The following is a 10,754-nucleotide window of genomic DNA, read 5'->3' on the forward strand; positions in this document are numbered from 1 at the left end:
TGCGTCTCCATTAGACAGTCTAATTTCATCATGATAATATTGAAATGACGGCTGAGTTAGAGCATACCCAACATTCACCACCTTCTTGCAAAGATTCTTATCTTTTATTGCACGCATGAAGTTTTGTGCAATATATCTAATGTAATAGACATGGATAGAAGGAGGATCATGCCATCCGTTGTCATGGTTGTTGTAGGCACTCTCAATGGTAGCATGTCTATCAGAAATCAAACAGAGATTGGCTTGTGGAGCCACATGCATTCTGAGATGTTGAAGAAAGAAACCCCATCCACCAGCCATTTCACCTTCAACCAGAGCAAAGGAAATGGGAAAGACATTGTTGTTGTCGTCTTGTGCAACTGCCATAAGCAAAGTACCCTTGTATTTGCCGTATAACCAAATGCCATCAATTTGAATAATAAGTTTGCAGAATGCGAAACCTTTGATGCATGGGTGAAACGCCCAAAAGATACGGTGAAAGATTTTATTACCTGTAACACAGGTTCCGTCTGACATCATTGCTGACAATGTCTCCATAATTGCCACAGTTCCTTGGACATATGTTTTTAGTGCCCATAAAAACCGTGGCAATTCTTTGTATGAATCCTCTCAGTTGCCGAATACCTGTTCAACAACCTTTGTCCTTACAATCCAGGCTTTCTTGTAAGATGAAGTATAATTATAAGTTGTTATGATATGAGATATAATTATACTCACCTTCACTGATGGGTCTTTATTAACCAACGACAGAATGTCTTGACATATCAATGCAGCGCTTGGTTTACGGTGATCTTGTTCAACGTTAGTTGCAATGCAACTGTGAGGCGGGTCTATTGAAGCGATCTCCCAAGAGTCGTTTTTCTTTTTGTAAGACGCAGCCAAACAAAACTTACAAAGGATGTTACGACATTCGATAACACACCTTCTTGAATCAGTGTGTTTCATTATAAAATCAACAGAGTTGTTCATGTGGAATTTTTTGATAGCTCGCACACATTCTTCTTTAGTACGAAACATGTCTCCCACCTTTAATTCGCCTTCTGATCATGGATACGGGTTATAGAAAACATTGTTCGATGTTTCATCGTCGTGCAGATCCATATTTATCATATGTTGAGGCGGATTGTAGACATGACTAGGAGGTATTGGTGGTGGTTGATTATCATCTTCAATGTCGTTGTTCAGCATGTGATCAACTTGTATCTCGGTCTCCTCTTCTTCTTCATCAACGACGTCCACTTCTGCTTCTGCTTCTGGGTTGACGTCATCTGACCATTGTGGATCAAATTCACCAGATTCATCCTGACTGGTTATTTGAGACTGCTGAGATGCTATACATGGTTGAAGAGTAATGTACAACTCAATACAATTGCAGCCTGAATGTTCATGACTAACAAACGTATATTCAACATCTTCATCATCTCGTACCTTAAGCGGGAAAAACTTGCATTGACTAGTCTCAAAAAATATTGGATTTTGATACGTGATATTTGACACAATACCCGATCCTATACAGGATTGTATTCTTTTTTTCAAATGCAAGAAGGTTGCATTTCTCTTGATCGTAAGTCTAATGGTACAATGTTTTGAAAACAAAAACCATATAACTCAGACTCGTATGTTTCACCGTTGCAGTGAACGTTGACACTATATTTTGGTGAAGATGACATTGTGTAGATGAAAACTATTTTCTTGCTACAGATGAATATGAGTGATGTGTCTTGGATGTTGATAGTAAGACACTTAAATAGGTGAGTGAAGTGTCTCACATGCTATCTAGTTCGAAGTGATGTGTCGCACATGCAAGCTAGTCCGAAATGATGTGTCAACCATGCAAGCTACTAAGAAGTGACATGTTCAGCATGCAAGAGAGAGGACAGTCATGTGTCACACATGCATACACACACTCCAATTGAATCAGCACCCTCATTCATTCCCTACACATGGGCGCCAATCCATTTGGTGACACCTTGTCTTGCATGCATGCAGACCTCGAAACCAAGCAATCAGACCTAGGTCTTGCATGCATGTCCCTATGGAGGCGCCAATTTGAATGGCGACACTGTAACACCCCGATAAAATAAGGCTAATTATTTTATTTGAATTAATATAATATTTATTAATTTAATTAATTAATTGGAAATATTATTGGATTATTATTATTATTATTTTGGAAAATATATAAGTGGGAAGTAAGAGAAAGAGTCTCATTGTGGGGAACAGAAAAGTGTTACGTGAAAGAGCAGAAGCATCGTGAAAGTGGAAAAGAGGCAAAAGGGAAGAGCAAGAGCAGAGGTTGAAGAACGGAAAGGATTGAAGCTCAAAGATTTGCCGGATTATCTCAGGTAAGGGGTCTGAATCTTATTAAAAGATAATATGCGAGCAATTTCATGTATATGTTGGATTGTTGATGGATTTTGAGGATGTTAGGGGAATTGTGAAAATTGGGGTTTTGATGGAAAATCACGTCGGATGAAACTGTGTTTAGACTGTAATTGAATATATGTTTAGGTTAGTTATGAATTTCCGAACATATAGCTTTTTACGGAAGTTGAATCGGAGGTCCGGAAGTCCTCCAACGGCGGAAAATGCGGAGAACTCTGCATTCTGCCTTGTGTTAGCGCAGGTACTGCTGTTTTGTCTGCGTTAACCGGTTAACCCAGGGCGTTAACCGGTTAACACTGTTATATTTTGTGAAATGTGCTGTTTTGCCTGCGTTAACCGGTTAACCCAGGGCGTTAACCGGTTAACGCTGTTGCGTTTTGCCAGAAGAGGTATTTTTCCTGCGTTAACCGGTTAACCTATAGCGTTAACCGGTTAACACTGTTGCAGGGTGTAAAAATTGTTAGATTTTACGTTGTGAACCCAATTGTGAGTGGCCTGTTGTAGTTAATTATGATGAGTAATTTTGTTGAGTTGTATGTCGTGCTATTGATGATGATAATACCATGACTATATGATGTTGTTGTTGCTATGTTGATTATGAGGCATGTTTGGTGTGCATGCATTCATGAAAGGCCGATGCCTAGTGATGAACGGACTGAGTTCCAATGATGTTGTTGACTCCGGGCTTGTTGAGAGGCTTGGTTCCTTACGGGGAACTCGGATTCTATGGTGATGAATCTGGGAGTGGTGATCCTGTAGTTGGTCACCAAATGGGTATACCGAGTCGTGTTGAGTCATGCATGGGTGTGTGCATTGCATTTGATGTGTTGTTTTGTTGATGTTCATGAGTTGTTGATTATGATGATGATTATAAGCTGTGTTGGCATATGTGAAATATATAATTATGTTTATATTTCTGTCGTTATATTATTATTTAATAATGTAATTCTCACCCCTTCTGCATGTGTTTATGTTCATCTATGATGAGCAATGTGCAGATAAAGCGGAGTAGCTACTGTTGAGGTTTGAAGGATAAGTGTAGAGTTATTCTACGGAGTCGAGTCGAATGCTCTGGTCATGTGACACCGGTGTTATGGGATTCGATAGATAATTACATTTTATTTACGTTGTTTATGAGGATTAAAATGTTGAGATGTTTTGTTGAGATGATGTTGATACATTTTTATGAATTATTATATAATGGAAATTAATAATTATGTTGTTGTCCGCTGCGAAGTTTTAATAAAATTAATAATATGTTTTCCGTGGTGATGCGATAATTGTTATGTTGTAAGAAATGTAAACTCTTCTACATGTTGTACTCTGATAAATTAATTAAATATGTCGTTGGGGTAGAAGGGTGTTACATTAGTGGTATCAGAGCATGGTCAGTCCAGTCGAGTCATATTATAAGGTTTCCCTGTTGGAGATTAGTGTAAACGACACTGTCAATGTTTAACGGTTGTGGTTGTGTTGTGCAGAGTATGGCCGGAGAAAATGACCGTGCGATTGCTGAGGCTTTGGCTGCTATGGCGCAGGCTATGCAGGCGCAGCAGAATCCGCCGGTCGACGAGTTTAAGAATTTGGGAAGGTTTCTGAAGAATAACCCTCCTACATTCAAAGGGCGCTATGATCCGGATGGTGCTCAGATTTGGCTGAAGGAAATTGAGAAGATTTTCCGGGTGATGACGTGTACTGAAGCACAGAAGGTGCAGTTTGGTACGCATATGTTATCTGAAGAGGCTGAAAACTGGTGGGATAATACTCGACAGAGAATTGAAGTACCAGGTGCTGAGATGACTTGGGAAAGATTCAAGACGGCCTTTCTGGAGAAATATTTTCCTGCTGATGTGCGCTGTAAGAAGGAGATGGAATTTCTAGAACTGAAGCAGGGTAACATGTCTGTTGCTGACTACGCTTCGAAGTTTGAAGAACTGGTGCAGTATTGTCCTCACTATAATAATGCTGATGCTGAGGGATCCAAGTGTGTCAAGTTTGAGAACGGGTTGCGTCCCGAGATCAAACAAGGCATTGGTTACCAGGAGATTCGTAGGTTTCCTACATTGGTTAATAAGTGCAGGATATTTGAGGAAGATAGCAAGGCTAGGACTGCTCATTACAAGAGTCTTAGTGAGAAGAAGAATAAGGACCGTGGTAGTCCTTATGCATCTCCGAATGGTAAAGGTAAGCAGAAAGTGGTAGATGAGAAGAAGCCAAGTGGGGGAGGATCTTCCATAGCTGGTAAATGTTTCAAGTGTGGCGAGCCAGGCCACCGTGCTGATAGCTGTACCAAGAAAGTGCTGAGATGTTTCCGATGCGGTCAGACTGGTCACAGAGTTACGGAATGTAAGGATGCTGGTCCGACATGTTTTAATTGTGGCGAGAAAGGCCATATCAGTTCGCAGTGCTCGAAACCGAAGAAGGCGGCTACTGCAGCTCATACTACTGGTAGGGTGTTTGCTCTGAGTGGGGTTGAAGCTCCTAAAGAAGATAATCTGATTAAAGGTACTTGCTTGATTAATAATGTTGAATTGCTTGCTATTGTTGACACTGGTGCTACTCATTCGTTTATTTCATATGAGTGTGCAACTAGGATTGGTATGATTATGTCGTCCCTAGGCGGAAGTATGGTGATAGATACTCCTGCTAATGGTTCTGTGAAGACTTCTGTTGTCTGTCGAGGTTGTCATTTAACGATCTTTGAGAGAGAGTTCGTGGTTGATTTGGTGTGCTTACCCTTGCACCAAATTGATATTATTCTGGGAATGAATTGGCTAGAATTCTATGGCGTGTTTATCAACTGCTATAGGAAGACGGTGCGATTTTCTGAAGTTGGTGAGAATGATGAGGCAAGATTTCTATCTGCTAGGCAGGTGGGGGATTTTGTGAAGGATGAAGCTCAGGTATTCGCTTTATTTGCGTCTCTGCAAGCGGATAAGAAAGTGGTGAGTGTAGAATTGCCGGTTGTTTGTGAATTTCAAGATGTGTTTCCAGAGGATGTAAGTGACTTACCTCCAGAACGTGAAGTCGAATTTGCCATTGACTTAGTACCAGGTACGAGTCCAGTGTCGATGTCTCCTTATAGAATGTCGGCAACTGAATTAGTTGAATTGAAGAAGCAGCTTGAAGAATTGCTTGAGAAGAAGTTTGTGCGTCCAAGTGTTTCTCCTTGGGGTGCACCAGTATTGTTAGTGAAGAAGAAAGAAGGTACGATGAGGTTGTGTGTCGATTATCGGCAGTTGAATAAGGTGACTATCAAGAATCGGTATCCATTGCCGAGGATTGATGATTTGATGGACCAGTTGATTGGAGCTCATGTTTTCAGTAAGATCGATTTGCGATCGGGTTATCATCAGATCCGAGTGAAGTCAGATGATATTGCGAAGACTGCTTTCCGTACGAGGTATGGTCATTATGAATACACTGTGATGCCGTTCGGTGTGTCTAATGCTCCAGGTGTGTTTATGGAATATATGAATCGTATATTTCATCCGTACCTTGATAATTTTGTTGTGGTGTTCATAGATGACATATTGATATATTCTAAGACGGGAGAAGAGCATGCAGGACATCTGAGAATTGTTTTGCAGGTGTTAAGGGAAAAGAAATTATATGCAAAGTTATCTAAATGTGAGTTCTGGTTGAAGGAAGTGAGTTTCCTTGGCCATGTGATTTCGAGTGGTGGGATTTCTGTTGATCCTGCTAAAGTTGATGCTGTATTACAGTGGGAGACTCCGAAGTCTGCTACTGAGATACGCAGTTTTCTGGGGTTAGCTGGTTATTATCGCAGATTTATTGAGGGCTTCTCTAAGTTGGCATTGCCGTTGACGCAGTTGACTAAGAAGGGTCAAGTGTATGTGTGGGATGCAGCTTGTGAAGCCAGTTTTGTTGAGTTGAAGAGGCGGTTGACCAGTGCTCCAGTGTTGATCTTGCCTAATCCTGGTGAGTCCTTTGTTGTTTATTGTGATGCATCTTTGATGGGTCTTGGTGGTGTTTTGATGCAGAATGGTAAAGTTGTAGCTTATGCTTCTAGACAGCTGAGAGTTCATGAGAGGACTTATCCTACGCATGATCTAGAACTTGCAGCTGTTGTATTTGTGTTGAAAATGTGGAGGCATTATCTGTATGGTTCCAGATTCGAAGTGTTCAGTGATCACAAGAGTCTGAAGTATCTGTTTGATCAGAAAGAGTTAAATATGAGACAGAGAAGGTGGTTAGAATTACTGAAGGATTTTGACTTTGAATTGAGTTATCATCCCGGTAAGGCTAATGTAGTTGCAGATGCGCTGAGTAGGAAGTCTCTACACATGTCTATGATGATGGTTCGGGAGCTTGAGTTAATTGAACAGTTCCGTGATATGAGTTTGGGTTGTGAAGTTTCCGCTGATAGTGTAAAGTTGGGTATGCTGAAGTTGACTAGTGGAATTCTGGAAGATATTCGGAATGGTCAGCAAGTTGATGTCGCTCTAGTTGATCATATTACTATGGTTAACCAGGGAAATGGTGGTAATTTTGAGATTGATGAGAATGGCATCCTACGATTTAAAGGTAGAGTGTGTGTTCCTGAGGTGTCTGAATTGAGAAAGAGTATTCTTGAAGAGGGCCATAGGAGTGGGTTGAGTATCCATCCAGGTGCAACTAAAATGTATCAAGATTTGAAGAAGTTGTTTTGGTGGGCTGGTATGAAAAGAGATGTTGCTAAGTTTGTGTATGCCTGTTTGACTTGTCAGAAGTCAAAGATTGAACATCAGAAACCGGCAGGTATGATGCAACCTTTGAAGATTCCTGAATGGAAGTGGGATAGCATTTCCATGGACTTTGTGACGGGATTGCCGAGGACGGTGAAAGGTAATGATTCCATTTGGGTGATTGTGGATCGATTGACTAAGTCGGCGCATTTCTTGCCGATGAAGATCAATCACTCTTTGGAGAAGTTGGCAGAGTTGTATATTGAGGAGATAGTGAGGCTGCATGGTATTCCATCCAGTATTGTGTCTGATAGAGATCCCAGATTTACTTCTAGATTTTGGGAGAGTTTGCAGAAAGCGTTGGGGACTAAGTTGAGGTTGAGTTCAGCTTATCATCCTCAGACTGATGGTCAGACTGAAAGAACTATCCAATCCTTAGAGGATTTGTTGAGAGCTTGTGTGTTGGAGCAGAGTGGTTCTTGGGATAGTTATTTACCGTTGGTGGAGTTTACTTATAATAATAGTTTTCATGCTAGTATCGGTATGGCTCCATATGAAGCATTGTATGGTAGGAGGTGTAGAACTCCATTGTGTTGGTATGAGTCAGGTGAGAGTGTTGTACTCGGACCTGAGATTGTGCAGCAGACGACTGAAAAGGTTAAGATGATTCGGGAGAAAATGAGGATTTCTCAGAGTCGTCAGAAGAGTTATCATGATAATAGGAGAAAGGCACTTGAGTTCCAAGAGGGAGATCATGTGTTCTTGAGAGTTACTCCGACGACAGGTGTGGGTAGAGCTTTAAAGTCTAAAAAGCTTACTCCGAGGTTTGTGGGTCCGTATCAGATTTTGAAGAGAGTTGGGGAAGTGGCGTATCGGATAGCTTTACCGCCGTCGCTTTCTAATCTGCATGATGTGTTTCATGTATCTCAGTTGAGAAAATATATTGCGGATCCTTCGCATGTTGTTCAGGTGGATGATATCCAGGTGAGGGATAATTTGACCGTTGAGGTGTTGCCAATTCGGATAGATGACCGGGAAGAGAAGACCCTGAGAGGTAAGAAGATTGCTCTAGTGAAAGTTGTTTGGGGAGGTCCAGCTGGTGAGAGCTTGACTTGGGAGCGTGAAGATCAGATGAAGGAGTCGTACCCGGCTCTATTTGCTTGAGGTATGTTTTCGAGGACGAAAACTTCTAAAGTGGGGGAGAGTTGTAACACCCCGATAAAATAAGGCTAATTATTTTATTTGAATTAATATAATATTTATTAATTTAATTAATTAATTGGAAATATTATTGGATTATTATTATTATTATTTTGGAAAATATATAAGTGGGAAGTAAGAGAAAGAGTCTCATTGTGGGGAACAGAAAAGTGTTACGTGAAAGAGCAGAAGCATCGTGAAAGTGGAAAAGAGGCAAAAGGGAAGAGCAAGAGCAGAGGTTGAAGAACGGAAAGGATTGAAGCTCAAAGATTTGCCGGATTATCTCAGGTAAGGGGTCTGAATCTTATTAAAAGATAATATGCGAGCAATTTCATGTATATGTTGGATTGTTGATGGATTTTGAGGATGTTAGGGGAATTGTGAAAATTGGGGTTTTGATGGAAAATCACGTCGGATGAAACTGTGTTTAGACTGTAATTGAATATATGTTTAGGTTAGTTATGAATTTCCGAACATATAGCTTTTTACGGAAGTTGAATCGGAGGTCCGGAAGTCCTCCAACGGCGGAAAATGCGGAGAACTCTGCATTCTGCCTTGTGTTAGCGCAGGTACTGCTGTTTTGTCTGCGTTAACCGGTTAACCCAGGGCGTTAACCGGTTAACACTGTTATATTTTGTGAAATGTGCTGTTTTGCCTGCGTTAACCGGTTAACCCAGGGCGTTAACCGGTTAACGCTGTTGCGTTTTGCCAGAAGAGGTATTTTTCCTGCGTTAACCGGTTAACCTATAGCGTTAACCGGTTAACACTGTTGCAGGGTGTAAAAATTGTTAGATTTTACGTTGTGAACCCAATTGTGAGTGGCCTGTTGTAGTTAATTATGATGAGTAATTTTGTTGAGTTGTATGTCGTGCTATTGATGATGATAATACCATGACTATATGATGTTGTTGTTGCTATGTTGATTATGAGGCATGTTTGGTGTGCATGCATTCATGAAAGGCCGATGCCTAGTGATGAACGGACTGAGTTCCAATGATGTTGTTGACTCCGGGCTTGTTGAGAGGCTTGGTTCCTTACGGGGAACTCGGATTCTATGGTGATGAATCTGGGAGTGGTGATCCTGTAGTTGGTCACCAAATGGGTATACCGAGTCGTGTTGAGTCATGCATGGGTGTGTGCATTGCATTTGATGTGTTGTTTTGTTGATGTTCATGAGTTGTTGATTATGATGATGATTATAAGCTGTGTTGGCATATGTGAAATATATAATTATGTTTATATTTCTGTCGTTATATTATTATTTAATAATGTAATTCTCACCCCTTCTGCATGTGTTTATGTTCATCTATGATGAGCAATGTGCAGATAAAGCGGAGTAGCTACTGTTGAGGTTTGAAGGATAAGTGTAGAGTTATTCTACGGAGTCGAGTCGAATGCTCTGGTCATGTGACACCGGTGTTATGGGATTCGATAGATAATTACATTTTATTTACGTTGTTTATGAGGATTAAAATGTTGAGATGTTTTGTTGAGATGATGTTGATACATTTTTATGAATTATTATATAATGGAAATTAATAATTATGTTGTTGTCCGCTGCGAAGTTTTAATAAAATTAATAATATGTTTTCCGTGGTGATGCGATAATTGTTATGTTGTAAGAAATGTAAACTCTTCTACATGTTGTACTCTGATAAATTAATTAAATATGTCGTTGGGGTAGAAGGGTGTTACAGACACCATGTACAAAATGCACATGGGCGCCAATTCAATTGGAGACAACATGCAAGCACAACTTTTCATGCTCTCATTCATTTGCCTATAAATACATCCACACCATCAACACTTCTTCCACACCATCACTCCCACTACTTCTTCTATAATACTTCTTCTACAATTTCATCTGCAATAACTTCTTGTAGTTTCATCTGCACCAACCGCTTTCATCCCCGATAAAATGTCTATCCTCACAATGGGCGAATCGCATAGAGGAACGGTTGCAAACATAGTAACTTATGTAAGCGTTTTCTTCTTTTGTTATTTGTTTTAATAGAGTCCCTTTTAATAACATACCAACTTAGTCAAGTTTTTTGTTCTTTCTTTTATAGGATGTTTCAAGGTTCCGGACTCGGGTCCACGAATATGTCCATATGGACCCGACGATTCAACCTTATGTTGAACTCGTCGGTTTTGGTCATATAAGCAAGATTTTGTCTTGTTCCGTAGATAACAAATTCATTCTTGCTTTATGCGAAAGATGGCATCCAGAGACACACACATTTTGGTTCCCAACCGGTGAATGTACCTTGATGTTAAAAGATGTCTACATGCTTTTGGGACTACCCATTGAAGGTAAGGCTGTTAATGGTAAAACCAACTATGCAAATTCAATTTGCATGGACCTCTTGGAGACTGATTTTTTAGATGATAACTCAAGAGGTCAATGTATACTCCTTTCACGCCTTAAATCTTACTATAATAGTTTATACTTAGATGAGCATTCTACCGAAGATGCTCGAA

Source organism: Lathyrus oleraceus, chromosome 5, assembly GCF_024323335.1.
Source record: "Lathyrus oleraceus cultivar Zhongwan6 chromosome 5, CAAS_Psat_ZW6_1.0, whole genome shotgun sequence".
Taxonomy (NCBI): Eukaryota; Viridiplantae; Streptophyta; class Magnoliopsida; order Fabales; family Fabaceae; genus Lathyrus; species Lathyrus oleraceus.